The sequence below is a fragment of the Cervus canadensis genome, chromosome 19 (assembly GCF_019320065.1).
Source record: "Cervus canadensis isolate Bull #8, Minnesota chromosome 19, ASM1932006v1, whole genome shotgun sequence".
Classification (NCBI taxonomy): Eukaryota; Metazoa; Chordata; class Mammalia; order Artiodactyla; family Cervidae; genus Cervus; species Cervus canadensis.
The window spans coordinates 28,035,039-28,055,653 of record NC_057404.1 but is presented as its reverse complement, the minus strand read 5'-3'; the positions used below and the strand labels follow the sequence as shown (position 1 = coordinate 28,055,653).

The window sequence follows — 20,615 nt, the reverse complement described above, 5'->3', positions numbered from 1 at the left end:
AGAAGAAAATGGTTGTTATTATTTCTACAGTATTTTGCCTGTGATATTTCACAGCAGCATCTCCATGTATTAAAAATGAGAAACAAATGTTCAAAGGAAATTCCACAAATAAGCAAGTTTTAATGTCCTCATTTTTTGATTGAATAAAATGTCATGGTTGCAGTCTTTTGGCACAAGGATCTCTTCTAGAGTATCCTCTGAAGGTAACTTGGTAAACCCCATGGTAGCAGAGATGAATTTTGTTTTGTTGAAACTCCTGACCAAGAATGTTTTATGCTTTTAGCAATGAGTATAAAATGTTTGTTGAAATCATTAATGTTTATTGAATAAGTGAATTCACTTCATTAATTAATGCATTGAATTACACTTTCATTAATTTTATGTTAGTGGGGAAATGGGCATTAGCTATTTTAAATATTAAGCCATACATAGTATTTAATGGTGAAGGAATAGTATTTAACGTCTTTCCATGTTTCCTTAGCCTGTGTCAGTTTTGCCTCGTAAAGGATGTTAGTATAAGTATGGTACAGAATTTCGTTCTGAACAAAACCTAAGGAGCAGTGCTGCATGGATGACTATAACCTTACTTCTTTAAAAGGCTGAGAAAGGGAAATGGTTATTAAGGATCTCTGTGCTATTTTCTTTTGCATATATTATCTTTTTTTTATTTACATTTTTTGCTGCAATGTGGTACATGCAGGATCTTAGTTCCCTGATCAGAGATCAAACCTGTACCCCTGCAGTGAAAGTGAAGAATCTTAACCTCTGGACTGCCAAGGAAATCCTTCTATTATCTCATTTAATCTTTTTTTGGGGGGGTGGAATGGGGAGAATATTTGTGAATAGTACAGTGTAGGTGTTAACAATATGGTCCCTAGAGTGAGAAAGACTTGGTTTTGATCATTTAATCTTAATATTCAATCTAACTATTCAAGGAAGCCTTTCTAATTATCATTTTTATAGATGAGGAAATGGAGCCTTTAGCTAATAACAATAAGGTCTAATCCAGACACTTTTGACTTTAGAGTCTTTCTTCTATCTTACCATACCTCCCTAATAACAAAAGCAAAACTAATTCACTGCTATCAAACATATTAACATTCACCTGCATAAGGCTTTCTGGTGGATGTGAAAAAGTCATCAGGACATGATCCAGAAACTGAAGTGGATGAATGAACATAATAGAGACAGTAACTGAGCATTTGTCATCTAAGACTAGGGTAGAGAACTAAATTATGTCCATGCCAAAGGAGTATAACTGGTGAGCAAATGAGTGACTGCACCGAATAATGCTTTAAACTGCAGGGTTTAGATGATCAGTTCAGTTCAGTTCAGTTGCTCAGTTGTGTCCGACTCTTTGTGACCCCATGAAACGCAGCATGCGTGACCCCTGTCCATCACCAACTCCCAGAGTTTACTCAAACTCATGCCCATCGAGTCGGTGATGCCATCCAGCCATCTCAGCCTCTGTCGTCCCCTTCTCCTCCTGCCCCCAATCCCTCCCAGCATCAGGGTCTTTTCCAATGAGTCAACTCTTCGAATGAGGTGGCCAAAGTATTGGAGTTTCAGCTTCAGCATCAGTCCTTCCAATGAACACCCACGACTGATCTCCTTTAGGATGGACTGGTTGGATTTCCTTGCAGTCCAAGGGACTCTCAAGAGTCTTCTACAACACCACAGTTCAAAAGCATCAATTCTTCGGCTCTCAGCTTTCTTCACAGTCCAACTCTCCCATCCATACATGACCACTGGAAAAACCATAGCCTTGACCAGATGGACCTTTGTTGGCAAAGTAATGCCTCTGCTTTTTAATATGCTAGCTAGGTTGGTCATAACTTTCCTTCCAAGGAGTAAGCGTCTTTTAATTTCATGGCTGCAGTCACCATCTGCAGTGATTTTGGAGCCCCCCAAAATAAAGTCTGACACTGTTTCTACTGTCTCCCCATCTATTTCCCAAGAGGTGATCACTTATGGAAGTCCAATAAGTCGATCTACCAGAACTTGGTCAGGAGACCAGGAAGTGAGGAAAGTGAGTTATACTGTTTGGGGCAGTGTGAGGAAAGCAGGAGAGACTCCATCTTGAAGCCTGTCATCCATCTTAAAGACAGGATGTGAACTGGGCCTGAACCCTGCTCAAGAGTGAGGAAACACTTGCTAATGAAAACCAGGTCTCCTGGAGACTTCCCTCCCTACAGATGGCAAAGGGAGATTGTAGTTGCGGTCAGGCTGCTCCTGTTAGATTAATCATGGAGACATCCCCCCTTGATGTATAATCATTGTTCCCCCTCCTTTAACCTTAACTGTTTGTTCTCCTAGCACCTACTTGTAAAACTCAATCATATACAACAAAGAGATTGTTAACATGTAACCAGTCACGTGTGTGTGTGTAAAACTGGGCCTCTCAGAAACATCAGGTCCTTGTTGGGAACTGATTCCCCTTTACTTACTGGCATAATAAACTGTACTCCAGTCTTGAGTATCCCGAGGTGTGTTTTGCAACTCTGGATTCCACAACATTTCCAGAAGAAGATCAGTGTTCACCTAGACAGGTGAAGCAAAAATGTTCGGAGCCAAGAGAGATCTAACCAGTGAAGTCACTGAACCTTGTTCACAAGGGTAGATTCTTTCAAGAACCAGGTGACTTATGTCATAGGAAGCGAGCGACCAAAGGCAGGACTGGTTACATATTTCATGACAAATGAAAATGCTAGGCCCTTATTCAAGACAACAAGTGCAAAGCCCTAAAACGAGTATAGGGTTTGTAGTCTTGGTTGCTCAGTCGTTTCCGACTCTGTGCAACCCCATGGGCTGTAGCCTTCCAGGCTCCTCTCTCCAAGGCATTCTCCAAGCAAGAATACTGGAGTGGGTTGCCACGCCCTCCGCCAGGGACTCTTCCCCACCCAGGGGCTGAACCTAGGTCTCTCGCATTGTAGGCGATTCTTTACCATCTAAGTCACCAGCTGGGTCCTGTGCAGCCGTGCAGGTCGTGCCCCCGTATCTGGAGCGGAAATACTCTCAAAGCAAACGCGGCAAGTTAATGCAGAGCACGGGCAAAAGTAGGGCGCCCATTCACTGCACCCCTAAGGCCTTCCAGCACTGAACAAGCAGCACTGTGGTGCTTGGTCCCAGGTGGTGACTAGGGCTGCTGCCTCGGATTCCCCAAACAGGTACACCCGGAGCAGCTCGCATCCTGGCTTCACAGGCTGAGAAGAGAAGAGCGGTGTGGGGCGCTCTCCTCACTCAGAAAGGGGGCGGAGGCTGCGCCCAGACTCTGTAACCCCCGCCCGCGCCCCTCCACCCTCGCGCCCCGAGCGTTGTATCCCCCGCCCCGCGCCCCGGCTCCACTGGTCTGGCGGCTGCGCCTCGGGAGGGCCTGGCAGAGACCCGGACCCGCGCCAGAAAACGGTCCGAACAGCTAGCTGCCCTTCCCATCCTCCTTTCCCGCTTTCTTTCTTCTCGGGTTCCATCCATCCGAAGTCCTTTTCTCCTCTCCTCTCCCCGCCCCGCGGTGGCTGCGCCGGATTGACAAACGACGTCGCTAAATACCAAAGCTGAGAGAATTGCGCGCGGGGGCGCTCGCTGGTCCCGCCTCCTTGCCGGCCTCCTTTGCTCTGAGCGCCCCCGGTGGGCTTGGCGGGACTGGCCTCTACACCACGGCGTCCTCCAGCGACTGCCGGGGCCCGTCTGTTTGGAAAGAGGATGAGACTGTTGGCGGCGGAGAGGCGCTCTTCTGCCCGGGAAGAGAGCTGGAGAGGAGAGAGGGATGAGAGCTATCCCCCTGGCAGTGTCCCCGCAGCCAGGGAGATGGTGTAGTTCCTCGGTCCTGGAGGTATGTTCTGGACAGCACAGCACAGCAACTGCTGTGTATTAACTCTTTACCGATAATACTGAAGAGATGGAGGGACTTGGCTGAGGTTTAAAACCTCAGACAAATCCTCATCCCCAGGAACTGCCCTGTTCCTAGCTCTTGCTGAAACGGTGGGCCCGAGTGGCTATGTGTGTCCCAACTGACACATTTTTGCTGTTTGGATGGCAGGATCCTGAAGAGAGCCATTCCTTAGCTAGTCAGCGACCGAAGTCTATACTAAAGGAAGGATCAGCTCTCTAGCTGTATAATGGGAGGAGCTGGTTTTGAGAGATTGTGTCAGCTGGCATGGCCATTTCTAGATAGTACACACACTTTTGACTTTGGAGAGAGGAGATACTTCCCCAGAGAGCGACAGACGAATGGAGGGAACAGCTGCCTCCACCGTGTGTGTGTGTGTGTGTGTGTGTCCTCAGTTGCCTCTGACTCTTTATCACCCCGTGGATTGTCAGGCTTCTCTGTCCATGGAATTTTCCAGGCAAGAATACTGGATTGGGTTGCCATTTCCTTCTCCAGGGGATCCCTTCCAACCTAGGGATAGAACCCTCATCTCCTGCGGCTCCTGCATTGGCAGGTGGATTCTTTACCACTGCACCACCTGGAAAGCCTGCCTCCACCCTAGTAGAGTCTCAGTTCCAACCCATGGCTAGTTTGATAGGACTTCTGTACAGGCCTAAACTCCTGCAGATAACAAAATACAAAAAGTTACTGCCTGAGGGTGCAGCTAGAGATTAAAACACAGCCTTATTATTGCAAATTTTTCCACAACAGAAGTCAGGTAAGGTTAATAACTACTTATATATCAAAAATTATGTGGAAAAACTTTTCAGAAGGAACTGAAAATGCTGCAGTTGTTCATTGAAAGCCAGGAGGAATAGAATAATCAGAAAATGTGTCAGGCTCCCTCTGTCCATCCTCCACATGCTGATCACCACACACTCCTGTTTGCATCCTTTCAATCTCACCTCCCAGATAATTTAAAACACTTTAGCACTGCATTAAAAAAAAAAAAAAAAAGCCCTTTCTTCCTGGTCTATTCCCTGCTACCACTCCCTTGTCATTTTTTCTAACTTTTCTTCTTAAACTTTATCCCAGCCTGTGCACATTTTTCTCTCTCCCTGTAACACAACCCCACTTCTTTCCCAGGTAAACGTCAAGCTCAGATGTCATTTCCCATGGGATGTTTTATTCTGCCATTGCTTCAGTCTAAATGTCCCTTCCATTTAGTCCTATGCCATCCAATACTTACTTCTGTTCTATTACCTATTACCCTATATCAGAACTCTTTGTTTCCCTCCCTTTCTTCACCATTAGGCTGAATTCTTTGAGGGTAGGGGCTAGGTCTCTTTCCTAAATAATCCTCACAGCACAGTAGGCGTTTGGTAAGGTGTGGAATGCATGAATGGCATACTTAAAATGGAGAAGTTATCTCATTCCTGAACCTTATCTTAGCGCTTGAGGATACACCCTTCCAAAATGATGAATCATGGAAAGAATAAAATGCACTGCGTTACTAAGAGAAATGAAGCCTTCAAATTTCTAAAATTACAACCAAAGTGGGCAGGTGGGCCCAGCACCATTGTATGAAGATCTTATTCAGTCAGTTCTAGCAAGCTAGGATGGCACAGCTGAGAAAGTATGACAGTGGTACTTGAAGTAAGAAATAATGACAATGTAAGAATGTCCAAGTCTATGAGTTTTTGTGGGTCCTGCCAAGAATGTCTTTACACTGTGATATTTCCCTGATGCTAAACTTAGGAACTAAAGAGCCCCTTGATGAGGGTGAAAGAGGAGAGTGAAAAAGCTGGCTTAAAATTCAACATTTAGAAAACTAAGATCAAAAGCTAGCAAACAAACAAAGATCATGGAATCCGGTTCCATCACTTCATGGCAGATCCATGGGGAAAAAGTGGAAACAGTGACAGATTTTATTTTCTTGGGCTCCAAAATCACTGCGGACGATGACTCCAGTCACGAAATTAAAAGACACTTGCTCCTTGGAAGTAAAGCTATGGCAAATCTAGACAGCATATTCAAAAGCAGAGACATCACTTTGATGAGGGTAAGAGGAGAAGGGAGTGGCAGAGGATAAGATGGCCGGATGGCATCACTGACTCAATGGACATGAGTTTGAGCAAACTTCAGGAGATAATGAAGGACAGGGAAGCCTGGAGTGCTGCAGTTAATGGGTCACAGAATCAGACATGACTTAGTGACTGAACAACAACAAAACATAATGAGAAGCTTGTCTACTGCCAAAGTCTAAACCCAAGTTCATTGAAGAGAATCCCTCCCTCAAGGTTTCAATTTGGAAAGTCAGAGAATAGTGGAATCGGGTTTTCTAATAGTAAAATCTCTTATTTTCAAGGTCAGTTTATTAGGTGTTAATCCAGAAATTGTTCCAAGCTGTACCCCATGGGGCTTCCCCAGTTGCTCAGCAGGTAAAGAATCCTCCTGCAATGCAGGAGACACAAGAGAGGGGGGTTCGGTCCCTGGGTTGGGAAGATCCCCTGGAGGAGGGCATGGCAACCCACTCCAGTATTCTTGCCTGGAGAATCCCATGGACAGAGGATCCTGGCAGGCTACAGTCCATATGGTCACAAAAGAGTCAGACACGACTGAAGTGACTGAACATATACCCCATAGGTCACTGTGCGGTTTTTGAGGACAGGGCCTAGGTGGTTTTACTCAGTCATGCACACACACAGCACCTGTCACAATCCTGCCACAGTGGGCACTCAGCTTGCTGAATGAAGGGAGAAATGAATAAATGTGCTCTACCAGAGGGGTGTAGGTGAAAGGGGAGGGCACTGTCATTTCTCCAAAGATGGAAAGCTTTAGAATCTGGGGGAAAAGTAAATATTTACTTTGAAAATAAACTTATCAAAGTAAAGGCAAAAAACTCTTTTAGATGTCACAAAGGTCTATGTTAAGTTGCTAAATCAGCTGTTACTATTTCAGAAGATGATGGAAACTTATCTTCTGAAATGTTGGCTTGTCTGTGTAAGAGGGGTCAAAGCAAAATGGTCCAGTCTGGAGTTGCCTGAATCCTGGCCTCCTTACCTGGAAAACTGAGCAAGTTATTTGGCTCAGTTATTTAACAGACGAGTTTTGTCATTTGTAAAATGGGGATGATTGTACCACTTGGGCTGTTGAGAGACATTAAATAGTTAATACACAACCTACGAAGTAATTTGTATCCCATTTTCTGCCACTATTTCCTATTTCTCTAGGTGTCATTTTGCCTTTCACTGTGGCAGGAAACATCTCTGTTTTTTCTCCATCCGCTTCTGTGCTTTTTTCCCTGTCACGACCTTTCTGCTTTTTTTTCTTTTTTTACTATCTCTCTCCCTAACCAAATTCTTCTTTTTTTTTGCCTTTGGCCATATGAGGAATGTTAGTTCCCTTACCAAGGATGCATTCCTCTCCCTATGCAGTGGAAACACGGGGTCTTAACCACCAAATGGCCAGGAAAGTGCTCATTTCTTCTTAACATTCTCATAGTTTTTATCACTCACTTAAAAAATGACTGATGGCTATGAACTTCAGTAAACTCATAGAATAAGAAAGTTAATAATGACTATTAAAACACTATTTTCTTTTCCCCAAACTAATTTCTCATCTCTGCCGTGTTTATGCATACTTTTTTTATATTTGAAAATCAGTGAATATGTTCATGCTAATTTAGCTCTGATTTTCTTCACTTAATATAATTTTATACTGAAAGGGTCAGGATATGGCCTTCCCCAATATGGCCCTTTGGCATGAGGATTAGTTTGAGCTGAATGCAATTAAGAATCAGCAGATGCAGAAAGAAGCCTTCTCAGCATTTCCCTTATCTGATTAAAAAGCAGAAACTTCTGAGAAATGAGGCTGTCATAAATTCCCTCTTCAGGATGGGCTTATTCCTAGGAGAGAGATAAAAGTAAATATACTGTAAGTCTCTCTGGGAGTTTCATGGCCATGAAGACAGAAAAGACCACTTGCATTTTCACAAACAAATATTATTTCAAACTTTATCTCCAGTTTATTCTCCTAAAAATCCATTTGTCTTTTCTACAGAAACTTACTTGTTCTTTCCATAGAAGATTTTTCTGCATTTCCCTCCTTCTCCTACTAAGTTAGGTACATAAGCTTCTATCCTTAACCAGTTAGCTACTAGCTACTTCCCTATGAATAAGCCCTTTTTTTCTCCTTTGTCCTTTGTCAGCTTAATTCAGAGGTCCCCAGGGACTAAACCTAAGAGGGCAGAGCAAACATTTTTCCTCCCATATGCCATGATCAGTTTAGACCGTACACTTATTAATTTTTATGACTATGGTTCATATACCACAGTTTGTCACATTCCTCTCTCGTGGGGCTCATTGATTGATTCTGATTTTCTTACTCTTTAACTATATCCTTCCTTTATGACACTTTCCCTTGCCTTCTCTATTTCATAGATATATACAAACATACACATGTGTAATTATGTAAATATATAAAATTTGCTGCATTTGTTGTCTACATCTTTAGTTTTTGAGTCATCAGGCAGTGCTTCCCTCTTGAAAGTCTCTCTTTATAGAGGTGATCAAGGCACCAGTCATAAGCTATTGTACCTAGATTTCTTAAACTCTAAATATTTATTAATAACCATATAAACATGGGAGGCAATGAAGAGAGGTGGGGTTGGTTGGTACAGTAAAAATGATTGCTTTGATTTGAGTTTCCCTCTTCTCTCCTAGAACTTCTGTGCTGCCAGTTCAGTACATAAATAACATGTATGAAGAGTTTACAAGAAAAGTCTGTCAGGATTACTGCTTTTCTGCTGTGGTGTTTGGCTTTTAAAATTTAAAATTTTAAAAGCACCATGGAAGCAGATTTGGTGTTTCAAAGTTCTGCCACAAGAGTGATTTTAAATAATGTTCATAGCCTCTGTTTATGTTATCATATGGTTTATAATTATGATTATAAGTCTTGGTTAAATGATTACCATGTGAAGAGCACCGTACTATGGGACTACAAAAGCCTAAGACATGGCCTTTAACTCTGGAGGAGCTTAGAACTGGCAAAGTGAGAAACACAAACTATGAGTTCTGAGGTACTTGTACATAGTCATTGAGAGTCTTGATAATAAAAGTATGCAGCATAGGATTTTTGACTCTTTATAAACAATACTGTCTTGAGTTTGCTTCTAAACCTTAAAGAAAATTTGGAGCAACTTTTCCATACCCTGGAACAAAGGAATGGATCATCATAAATTTTCATGGATGCATTCTGGAGAATTCTGAAGACTCCATCATAAACCAACACAGGTTGGAAAATGAAACAAGTTTGGCATAATATCAAAGGTCCTTCCACCATTTTCAAGTAACTGACCTAAGCACTGCTGTCTGTTATAGCCTCTCAGAGCACTGAGGAGTGCTTAAAGTCAAGGGAAAAAAAGACTGGCAAAATATTTGCCTGGGGGCCATCTTCTCAACCTCTCTACCTCTATAATTTGGATTAGCTTCCTCCTTACTCCATGCCATGGATTCTGATTAAAAAAAAAGTTTTCTCTAGCTGAAGGACTTCATTGTTCTTTGAGTTAGAGGATGAAGCTGGCTGTTTGAAACCTTTCTCACTTTCCCTATTGAACACTATTCCAAAGTGTTCAATATCTACTCAAACAAAATTGGGAATTAAACTTTATGTACATTTAAGGGATATACATATTTTTGAAAGATAAAGGAGGACTCCAAGAATTAGATAGGATTTTTGCTACAACTCTTCACTTGGACACAATGCTTCCTTTATAAGGAATAAGGGATCATCACTGGTTCTTTGCCTTTGTAAAGAAATAGCTGGGGATTTCACAGAAGTTCCTAGGAATGATTAGCTTATTCCCAGTTGCTTGGAAAATAGGTGATCTGGGACAAGATAATATGCATTGTTAGATAAAATGCCAAAGTCAATAGAAGGGATTCCATTCAAAAAGCTGCCTTCCCATATGTTTTATCTTATTTAATAACTTTAAATCAAAGATGTTCAAATCTTATTTCACAGAACCCAGTGAGTCCCTAAACATTTTGTTCTGACTTTTTGTTTGTGGATTGGTGGATATTTTTTATTTTAAAAATACACAAATATATTTTTGTGACAATTTGTGAATTGATTAATATATTTTATCAAGTTCCTACTGGTATACTAGGTACAATCCTAGGGACTAAGGCTCTATCAATGAACAAAGCAGATAAAAATTCATACCCTCATAAAGCTTATATTTTAGTGGAATCAGAAATACAGACATAATAAGTAAGGAAATTACATAATATGTTAGAAGGTATTAAGTGCTATTAACAAAAATAAGATATGGCAGACCAAGAATGCTAGTAGGAGGAATTGCAATTTTTAGTTGGTCAGGGTAGGCCTCATGAGAGGTTACCATTTGAGGAAAAACTTGAAGGAAGTGAAAGAATGAGCTAAATAGATGAATAGGGGAAGGACTGCCCAGAGCAGCTAGGGCACTGTCCAGGAACTGGGTCAGTGTGTGTATATTTGAGCTATAACAGGGAGATATGTCTCGCTATACTACAATTACTAAAGGGGAACGTGAGGTCAGAGTAGCGGTGGAAGATACATATTGTAAAGGTGTTTGGCTTTTACTCTTAAGAGAAATAGGAAAATAGATGAATACATGGTGGGAAGTATTTAAACAATAGAGATATGTATTTTCAAAAGAGTATCTCCACTTCCTAACCCTATACTTCCCAGACATTGCTGCCATTTGGGGTCATATCTTTCTAAAGGTTTTTCTCCGTGATTACATGCATGTGTGTGTGTGTGTGCTAAGTCACTTCAGTCATGTCTGACTCTTTGCGACCCATGGACTGTAGCCTGCCAGGCTCCTCTGTCCATGGGATTCTCTAGGTGAGAATACTGGAGTGGGTTGCCATTTCCTTTTCCAGGGAGTCTTCCCCACCCAGGGATCGAACCCGTGTCTTTTATGTCTCCTGCATTGGCAGGCGGGTTCTTTACAACTAGCGCCACCTGGGAAGTCCATTACGTGCATAGATGGGTACAAATAGAAATACACAATTTTGTTTTGTAAGGATATATGTGTGTGTCTCTGTCTCACGTGTGCATTTTAACATAAAAAAAAAAATTGTCACTCCGTCATGTCTGACTCTTTGTAACCCCATGGACTATATAGTCCATGGAATTCTCCAGGCCAGAATACTGGAGTGGGTAGCCATTCCCTTCTCCAGGGGATCTTCCCATCCCAGGGACTGAACCCAGGTCTTCCGCATTGCAGGTGGATTCTTTACCAGCTGAGCCAGCAGGGAAGCCCAATGAACTCATATTCACTGTGGAGGTAGGAGACAGTGGACCTCTGTGCGGGACAGTTTCCCAGGTGGTGCAGTGGTAAAGAACCCGCCTACAATGCAGGAGACGCAGGACACGTGGGTTCAATCCCTGGGTCAGGAAGATCCCCTGGAGAAGGAAATGGCAACCCATTCCAGTATTATTGCCTAGGAAAGCCCATGGAAAGAGGAGCCTGGCAGGCTATAGTCCATGAGGTGACAAAGAGTTAGCCACAACCCACAACCGAGTGAGCACACACACAGGGCCAGACATCAGGTGTTTCTCAAGCAGAGTAAGATTCAAGCTTTGTTCTCACCCAGACACTCCAAGGACAAAGCTAGTGGCAAAAGCAGAGCTCTGCTAAAGTAAAGAGATAGGTGCCCACTCCTGAGGTCAAGGAAGACTTCCCTGTCTACACATGCACAGGAAGGCTTCTTGGGGGTCTTAAAAGGGAGGGGTCCCCACCCCATAGTAAGTATGGACATGCATCCATAAGCCTCTGCAGTGGGATCTATCTTAGAAAAATATTGTGCTCCCCAAGGACCCTCTTGGAGAGGGTCCTAGGACCAATCAGATGTGAAGAAAGAAACAAGATGATTGGTCAAATATATACAAAGACCAGGAAGGACTGCCCTATATAAGGGATTTAAGTCACCTTCTTACTGTGCTCCTCCTCACTCGGGATGCCTGGACTCCTCTCCGGGTGTGTATCTCTGCCTAGTTTCTAATTTACTGCACTCCTCGTGAGAGAGGATGCCCATGCCCTTTCTCTCTGGATGTGTATCTCTGCCCTGCTTTTGACATAAATTAGCAAACAGTTTTTTCAGTGTGCTTTCCCATACATTGTGTTGTATCTCTAATAATAATCTTTGTACGTGTTTTTACAGCTTTTGCCTTCTTGAAACATTCTTGCTTTCAAATCAGGGAAAAGCAAAGGGCCATTTTGCTTTTAACCTCTAGCCCCTGGCAGTCTAGTAGCTAGGATTTCTAGTTTTCATCCAGGTTACCCAGGTTCAATTCTTGGGCATGGAATTAAGATCTGTCTTCAGAACCACTCACTGCTCTTTCTCCAAGATCAATATGACTTGTGTTAATTAGCAACTTGTTTTTTATAATTGACGTGTCTTGGAGACCTTTCTTTGTCACGATAGTACAGATATTTCTATTTCATTCTTTTTTAACTATTACATAATATTCCATTGTACACATATACTACATTTTGTTTAACCATACCTTTATTGGTAAGTGTGTGTGTGTGTGTGTTTGTGTGCGCGCGCGCATGCGCTCAGTCGCTTGGTCATGTCTGACTCTTTGTGACCCCATGGTCTGTAGCCCACCAGGCTCCTCTGTCCATGGCATTTTCCCATTAAGAATTCTGGAATATTTAAGTTCTAATTTCCCTCCTTCCTCCTTTCCTTTTCATGTTGAATTGCTACTGCCTTAATATTACATTTAATAACATAAAATTACCTGTTGCATGAAACATGGGAGGAAACTTAAAAATTAAATTTGTGTTACCTTCTCTCAGAAAAGCAGTGTTTCCTAAATTAGAATCATTTAGACTTACCTTAATGGAAACAAAGGCTTCATCTACTTCTTCAGCAAGGACTTATGTAATGTTTATTGTTCTGGAATAAATGACAGTTATGAGAGTTTGAGCCCAATTATTCTGAGCTTTGCCTCACTGGTGGCTCAGGTGGTAAAGAATCCACCTACAATGCGGGAGACCCAGGTTCAATCCCTGGGTCGGGAAGATCCCCTGGAGAAGGGAATGGCAACCCACTCCAGTATCCTTGCCTAGGATATTCCATGGACAGAGGAGCCTGGCAGGCTACAGTCCATGGGGTCACAAAGAGTCAGACACAACTGAGCGACTAACACTTTGACACTTCAACTTGCTATGAGTTCACTCAGTCACCTTAACTTAGTCGACCATGGGTCTTTATAAGTAGGGAGTGAGGATCCATTATCCACAATCTGCATCTTCTTTTCTGGGCACTCTTTTTACCAACTACTTATGTGCAGCCTGCACCAGTGTGATGTTCAGCCAACTCTGTTGTTAGCTCATGTTGTGTAAATTTCGACGACCCAACCTTGATGTCAGCACCTGAAGGACAGGACCATATCTTACATTCAATCTCATGATGTTGAACTGATCTCTAGAATCATGGTTATTTAGTCTTAACATATGTTTTCATTATCCTTAAAAGTATATTTACCAAGTAAGTTTTAATTGATTCAGAACAAATCTTGGGATAAAATTTCTTCCATCTCTATGGATGTGTTGGCATTTCTTTTAAGTTTATCATGTTGCACTGGTCTGTTTTTTACCCCCAGACTTTGCTTATATACAGACAATTCCACTTGTTAGCTTAATACACACATGCAGTTTACCTCTGCTTTGTCCATGCTTAGGAAAAGTGTGAAAGTTTTAAGTGCTCAGTTATGTCCGACTCTTTGCAAAACCATGGGCTGTAGCCCACCAGGCTCCTTGTCCAGGGAATTCTCCAGGGAATGGGTTGCCATTCCCTTCTCCAGGAGATCTTCCTGACCCAGGGATTGAACCCAGGTCTTTCACATTGCAGGCAGAGTCTTTACCATCTCTTTACCATCTGAACCACCAAGGAAGCCCATGCTTACATCACAGCAAAAGGGTCAACTGTGCAATGACTAGGAAATTACCACACAGAATCACAGTAATATCATATAAATAATTTTGCACGTTTATATTTATGATAAAGAATAGGATGAGAGTTAAATCCTCTCTGGTATGCAGTGGGTGTCAGTAAATGCTAGTTCCTCTCCTCTCCCTTCAACAGGAAATAATTAGCCTTATTTAAAGGGAGAACACAGATAAAAGTTCAAATATATCCATATATGACAGAAATTTTATTCCAAGGTTTGTTCTAAACCTTTTTCCTAGCTTGAATAAAGAGTAATCTCACACATATTTCACATGTGTGAAGATTTGTTTTGTATGACTAAAATGCAAATAATTTAAAAGAGCTATCCGTGTTATTCTTGGTGTTACGTATTTTCTATTGAGGGGAACTTAAAGTGCAACTACTACCATGAGGGAAGAGGGATCCCCTCATTAAAAAGTGATCCTCATATTAAAGAAAAACCCTGGAGGAGTTATTTCTTGATGATTAGAGTTTCTATTTGGGTTGATAACAAAGTTTCAAAAATGGATAGTGGTGATAATTATACAACACTGACAATGTAATTAATGCCACTATATCAAATACTTAAAAATGGCTAAAATGGCACATTTTATGTTATATGTATTTAGCCACAGTAAAAATGATAAAAAAAGAAATAGAATTTCTTAACAACATCCAGATTTCTTAAACTTTAATTTCATTTCAATAAATATTTATTGACTGCCTGACCTGTGCTTAGGTATGCACCATAGAGAGGAAAATTAGGACTTGATTCCAAAGAGGACTTTTGGCAAGGCTGATTTAGTAATCAGCATTTCAAGTATCTCTTAATATTGTTATGTCAACTCTAAGGAATGCATTATTGTTACTGCCAGTTTATATTGAGAAGGCTTGGATTAAAAAAAAAAAAATTGTCACGGCTTGTAAAGAATGGAGCCAGAAGCTCTTAGTAGATGTCATATTTTGTCACTTGACATGCTTCATGTTTTCAGAATATGAAATGCCTGTTTAATGCAGCCTTAACTTCCTATTATACTTCTGGGTTAGGAAAGAGAACATTAGAAGGATGGCATGTTCCAAATAAAACTCCTCTCTTCAAATCCCTAGTGGGCTTTTGCAATGAAACCTAACACTGTCTGTGCTTGGTTCCGTTCACTTCCTTTCCAAATTAGTGTTATCTTCCTGCTTGCACTCTTGCTAGAAGACAGAGCTTGTAAAAGGAGACCCCATTATGTCAGACCTAGCAGAAGACAGGAAGTTTACACAGCGGAAAACTATTTGCTCAGATCACTTTAGTCCTCATTAAAATTGCCGTTAGTGTCGGAGATACTGTCGTCGGGATTCTATTGCACAAAAAGAAGGATATCTCTGACACGTGAACTTTTCCTTTTCCCATCTCCTTGCCAGGAACACCAAAAAAGGATCCCAGGCTGGTTAGAAGCATTAGGTTGTCAGTTTGAATCCCAGTGATGGAGAAGGAACTGTGGTTAATAACCAGCTAACAGTGGAGAAAAAGGAATTCAAGGAGATATGAGAACTGGACATTTTCCCAAGACTAGCTTATTTGGAAAGCCTCAGTCTTTCTGGTAGTTGCAGGGAGCTGATAAGGTTCCTATCTGATACTTTCTCTTGTGCCTTGAGAGCTGGCAGGAAGGGAAGCTCCTGGACTTTTAATAGATGTGGCTCTTGCTTGAAGTTTCTATGAGAAAGTCGACGAGAGTCAAAATCTTCTCTGTGTCCCCACTGCCTCTCTACCGAGGTTTGGGCTGTTTTCCTTTCAACATCACAGATCATAACTGAGGTGAGTTGTCTGTTTTTGTTTTTTTTCCAAATGTTCGTACTGAGTGGAGAAAACTTCATTCTTTTTCGGTATGTGCTTTAACGAGTGTGTCATTTTAAAATGGTACTTCTCAAACCTGAATGTGCATATGAACCTGGAGATCTTGTTTAAAAGCAGCAGAATTCAGTGGATCTAGGGTGGCTTGAGATTCTGCATTTCTGAGAAGTGCCCAGATGACCTCAGTGCTGCTGGTCCATGAAAGAGAGTAATAACAGCTTAAAACCTTCTAGGTTTATTGCTTTGTGGGGCAAGGGGTTGGGAGATGTTGGCAGAATAAAGGTGTTTGGCTGAGCACATGATTTGTGTAGAGCACCTGGAAGGAAAATCAGACACTGTCAGTACCCATATTGACTTGCTTTGATGGACTAGCTCAGAGTTTTGGGGGTTGTGTTAAATAGTTCCTAGATATGGTAAGCCATGTCACCCCAAGTGAGAGAGAATGTTGGTCTGCTCCTTAGATTGCATGGACCACTTTGAGCAGAGCCAGAAATATTTTTGCAGTTTGGGGAATAGTATTCATATCATGCCTTAACTGGGATAACTAGTGGTCATTTGAATATTTCAGCTTTGATTGAAAATTATGCATCTAGAAAAATAACTGATGTCTTCCTTCCCCCATTTGGAGGTTAAGATTATGAGGTGTATGAATCTATGATATGATTTAAAGTCAGTTTGAGTAAGGAATATAATTGATATGTTTTATCATCTTGTGAGAGTGTTCCTCTTTAAATTGAATAGCTCCCTGCCCTAAATGGTACATATTTATCTGAAAGTTGCTTTTAATCCAAAAGTGCCAAGCCAAGAGGGAATAAAATAAATAATAGGAAGTGTGTCTTGCTGAGGGTAGAAAACAGTAATGGGATAAAAACAGGGAAAGAAAGGAAGGTGATGGCCACGGAAGTCAAGTTTGCAAAATGAATAAAAGAAACCCCAGCCTGAAAATAGGATTCTTTTTTCCACATGCATGGGAGTTTTTCTAGAGTGGTAGCTTGTGTCTTCCTCAGGTAGAGAAATGTGCTTAAGATAGAATAGGCAAATTAAAAATTGTGTTGTTTTAAAGTACATGCTGAAACTATTTGTCATCGAGTCAAGGATAGTCAGTGGAATCAAAGGTCAGTGGCATGAACAGAGCTGGTGAGGCCCAGGATGAATCCATTTAAACCATCTCAGACAGAGGGGAATTGCTTCTGTTTGAAATAAGCTTCAAATAACTTTCCTTTCTATTATAGAGTATAACAGAGGTGTTACGTTAAAGTTTAACAACCTATATGGCACAAACACTCACCAGTCAGAACAGTAACTATGGTAAACAGCCCACGTAATGGCAAACCACTTGGTAGGCAATAAGAAGTACATGGGGTTGAACATCAGCCTAAGCTAGGTTTTCATGAACTTTTATTGGGGGGAGAAATTGTAAAGCTACAAATGAATTCAGAGACATATAACCTATAACATATATTCAGAGTTCAGAGACATATATTCCTACCAGCATCTGTCAGCACTTTAGCCCCATTCTCTCCGGTGAGGCCACTTCTCTGTCTTTCCAAGCCCAGAGCAATCTTTCATTCTGGCTGTGTATCTCCTCCAACCTTCACTAAAGAAAGTAGGGTTCTCTTAAGTCATTGTAGGTGACTCAAAAGTCCTATCCATTCTCTGAGTAGAGGGAAAATGCCTATACTCTTTGATAAAGAGATACTGCAGAAAATGAAATGATCACCACACTATCTTTCCATACAAAGCATTGTCACATGCTTTACCTTGCTTGATTTTTCACAACTATCATGGGGATATGTCATGTCAAGGGGATTTTTGTTTTTATCTGTCATGGAGGAAAGTGAAGCCCCTGTTAAGCAATTTGTGAGAAGGCACACAGCTGGTTAGTGGGTGTATTGAAATTAAACTCGCTTGTTTGCTCTAAGTTCAGGTTTATCATGTACATTGCTTCATCTTCCCAAGCATCCTCTCAAGACCTATGACACCCCTTGTTGTCCTCTACTAGAGTTCATTTGCTTTCCTTGTCAAAATTTGAAACCTGTCGGGAGCCGCCGGGATGCACCCAATCCGTGACAAGGTCACGGGACGAGAGAGGAGCCTGCAAGGCAGCTCTTCCCCTCGGGGTCGCCCCGGGAACCCAGTTTGTCCCCTTTCTCTTTCTGTCTTACTGTTACTGTGCTTTCTACTAAATCTTGGAAATGTAATATGTAGTAATCAGGCCTCCCCGGAATAGCCCAAGCTGAGGGCATGGCTATGGGCAGAAATAAGGAAAAGGCCACAGGCATAGTTTGGCGGCTTGCTTAGAAGATTATAATGTTCTAGTTTAGAAAAGAGTGGAGGCATTTAGATTCAGAAGTAGATGTACTGCTTCAATTTACTTGCTCTTTGGTCAAGAGGGTTTTCATTGTTGCTATTTCAGTGCTGCTATTTGTCCACTGTTTCCATTCCCTTAATAAACATAGAATATTACTGGTATTTTTGTAGAGTTAGGAAATGTGTTGCATAGGATTTCAATAGAAGATTTATATTAACCAGCCTCACTGCCATTATTTCACTATTAAAATATTAGGCCATTGAGGCAAGAAGACTATGTACGGGACATTCAAGGAAAAAACCCTGTAATCGAGATTGTTCCAGATGAAGTCATTGGAAAAGACATGAAGGGAAATGTTGACGGAAGTATGAAACCAACATCTGATGTAACATGGGGTGATGGTAAGGGGGAGGCAAGAAAAACAATTCTATATAATCTGAGCTGTTAAAAAATAAACAGAGTTCTTGCATTGCAATCAGAGTCTGTGTACTTCTTTTCGCCAATGCCACTCATCCCTTGGGTGTTCCTGGACCCGCTGGGGCTGGACCCCGGCAGAAACCTTTAAGCATTAAAAAGAATCCTGTTTCTACTTGTTTTGTCAAAATTTTTAGTGTGTTTGTCACGACCTTTGTATCCATTAAAACCTTTAGTCCCCAGGGTAAACATTTTAGAGGAGAGCCTCTAAACTTTATTTTGACTGAAAATTACCTGGGGTGTTTGCTAAAACTCAGATTTCTGGGTCCTAACTTGAGAGATCTGATTCAGTAGGTCAAGGACCCGGCCTAAGAATTCACATGCCTAATAGCTGCCAGATGATTTTAATGCTACCATCCAGAGACCATGCTTTTAGACTACAGGCATAGCCTCAGCTGTATCTTAAAATAACTTATTTATGGTTTAGATTCCACATATATGATATCATATGGTATTTGTCTTTCTCTTTCTGACTTATTTCACTTAGTATAATAATTTCTAGGTTCATCTGTGTAGCTGCAAATGACATTATTTCATTCTTTTTTATGGTTGAGTAGTAGTCCATGGTATATATGTACCACATCTTCTTTATGTCTTCATCTGGACATTTAGGTTGTTCCCATGTCTTGGCTATTGTGAATAGTGCTGCTAGGGGTGCATGTTTCTTTTTGGATTATAGTTTTGTCTGGATATATGCCTAAGAGTGTCCGACTCTCTGTGACCCCATGAACTGTAGCCCGCCACGATCCTCTGTCCGTGGGATTTCCCAGACAAGAATACTGGAGTGGGTTACCATTTCCTTCTCCAGCAGATCTTCCTGACCCAGGGATCAAACCCTCACCTCTTACGTCTCTTGCATTGGCAGGCAGGTTCTTTCCCACTAGCACCACATGGGAAGCCCCAATGGTGGGGGCTGTCAAAGAAAATCAGATGATCAAGAGGATATATTAGTAAATGTCAGGAAGCCTCCTTCTCCAGGTATCCCATCAATGGGTCCATATACAAAGTAGCCATGGCAGCATAGGAGAAAGTGTGAGCAAATAATATTTTCACTTCCCTAAGTGGCTGCTGCTGCTGTTCAGTTGCTAAGTTGTGTCTGACTCTTGGTGACCCCATGGACTGTAGCCCATCAGGCTCCTCTGTCCATGGGATTTTCCAGGCAAGAATACTGGAGTGGGTAGCCATTCCCTTCTCCAGGGATCTTCCCAACCTAGGGATCAAACCCGGTTCTTCCACATTGCAGGCAGATTCTTTACTGGCTGAGCCAGCAGGGAAACCCACAGCATGGGGTATATGCCTTAAAGCAGCAGCCAGTAGAGTAGAGAGCCAGAATGTGTGGCTGTGGGGACCACTGAGAGGAATAATTCCTCCATCCACACTGGCTGCCGAGGTGCTTCTCTCACATGCTAGACATACTCCTGCCTCCATTTCCTTTGCCCAAATGCTTTCCTCTGCTCTATTGAAAATTGCAAAACCTTCTTTTGCCTTCTAGAATACCGCTTCGTTTACCATGTGCCTCTCTCCAGGACTTCTCACCTCTAACATACTATGCTATATAGATCGAGTTACTGTTTATTATCTGTCTTCTTCCAAGACCAGGGTTCTGTTTCGTTCACTGTTCTATCCTCAGTATCTAAGAGTGTGCCTGAAACATGTCGTTGTTGGTGTCTAATCGCTAAGTCGTATCCGACTCTTTCGTGACTCCATGGACTATAGCCTGCCAGGCTTCTCTCTCCATGGGATTTTGCAGCAAGAGTACTGGAGTGGATTGCCAATTCCTTTTCCGGGGGATCTTTCTGACTAGGGATCAAACCCATGTCTCCTGCATTGGCAGGCAAATTCTTACCACTGAGCCAACTGGGAAGCCTGTGCCTGAAACATAGTAGGTGTTCAATACATATTTCTAGACCAACTACATGAATACCATTAACGTTCTTGGAGAAGAGTAAACAAATGTCTCTAGTGTCTCTAGAGAAGTTCAAGGTAGGCAGAGATCAGCATACTGGAAAAATCACCCATGTGTATACTGATTCACTGAGAGGTAAGACAGAAGTAGTGTTGGAGACAGCAATAGTGTCTCAGTTCAGTTCAGTTCAGTCACTCAGCCGTGTCCGACTCTTTGCGACCCCATGAACCTCAGCA

The 20,615-nt window shown here is 41.8% G+C and overlaps 1 protein-coding gene across 2 annotated transcripts in view; it reads left to right on the top strand.

Annotated features, from left to right (window-relative positions):
- The first annotated feature begins 3,706 nt into the window (after positions 1 to 3,706).
- The window catches only part of ABCG2 (ATP binding cassette subfamily G member 2 (Junior blood group)), a 136,432-nt gene continuing 119,523 nt past the window's right edge, over positions 3,707 to 20,615 (top strand). The window contains exon 1 of one of the 2 annotated variants that reach the window (XM_043438607.1): positions 3,707 to 3,829. The gene's annotated coding sequence lies outside the window, so the exon portion shown is untranslated. Of the gene's footprint in view, positions 3,830 to 15,070; positions 15,653 to 20,615 lie in introns of those variants that run through there. The other variant, XM_043438604.1, reaches the window with a different exon arrangement.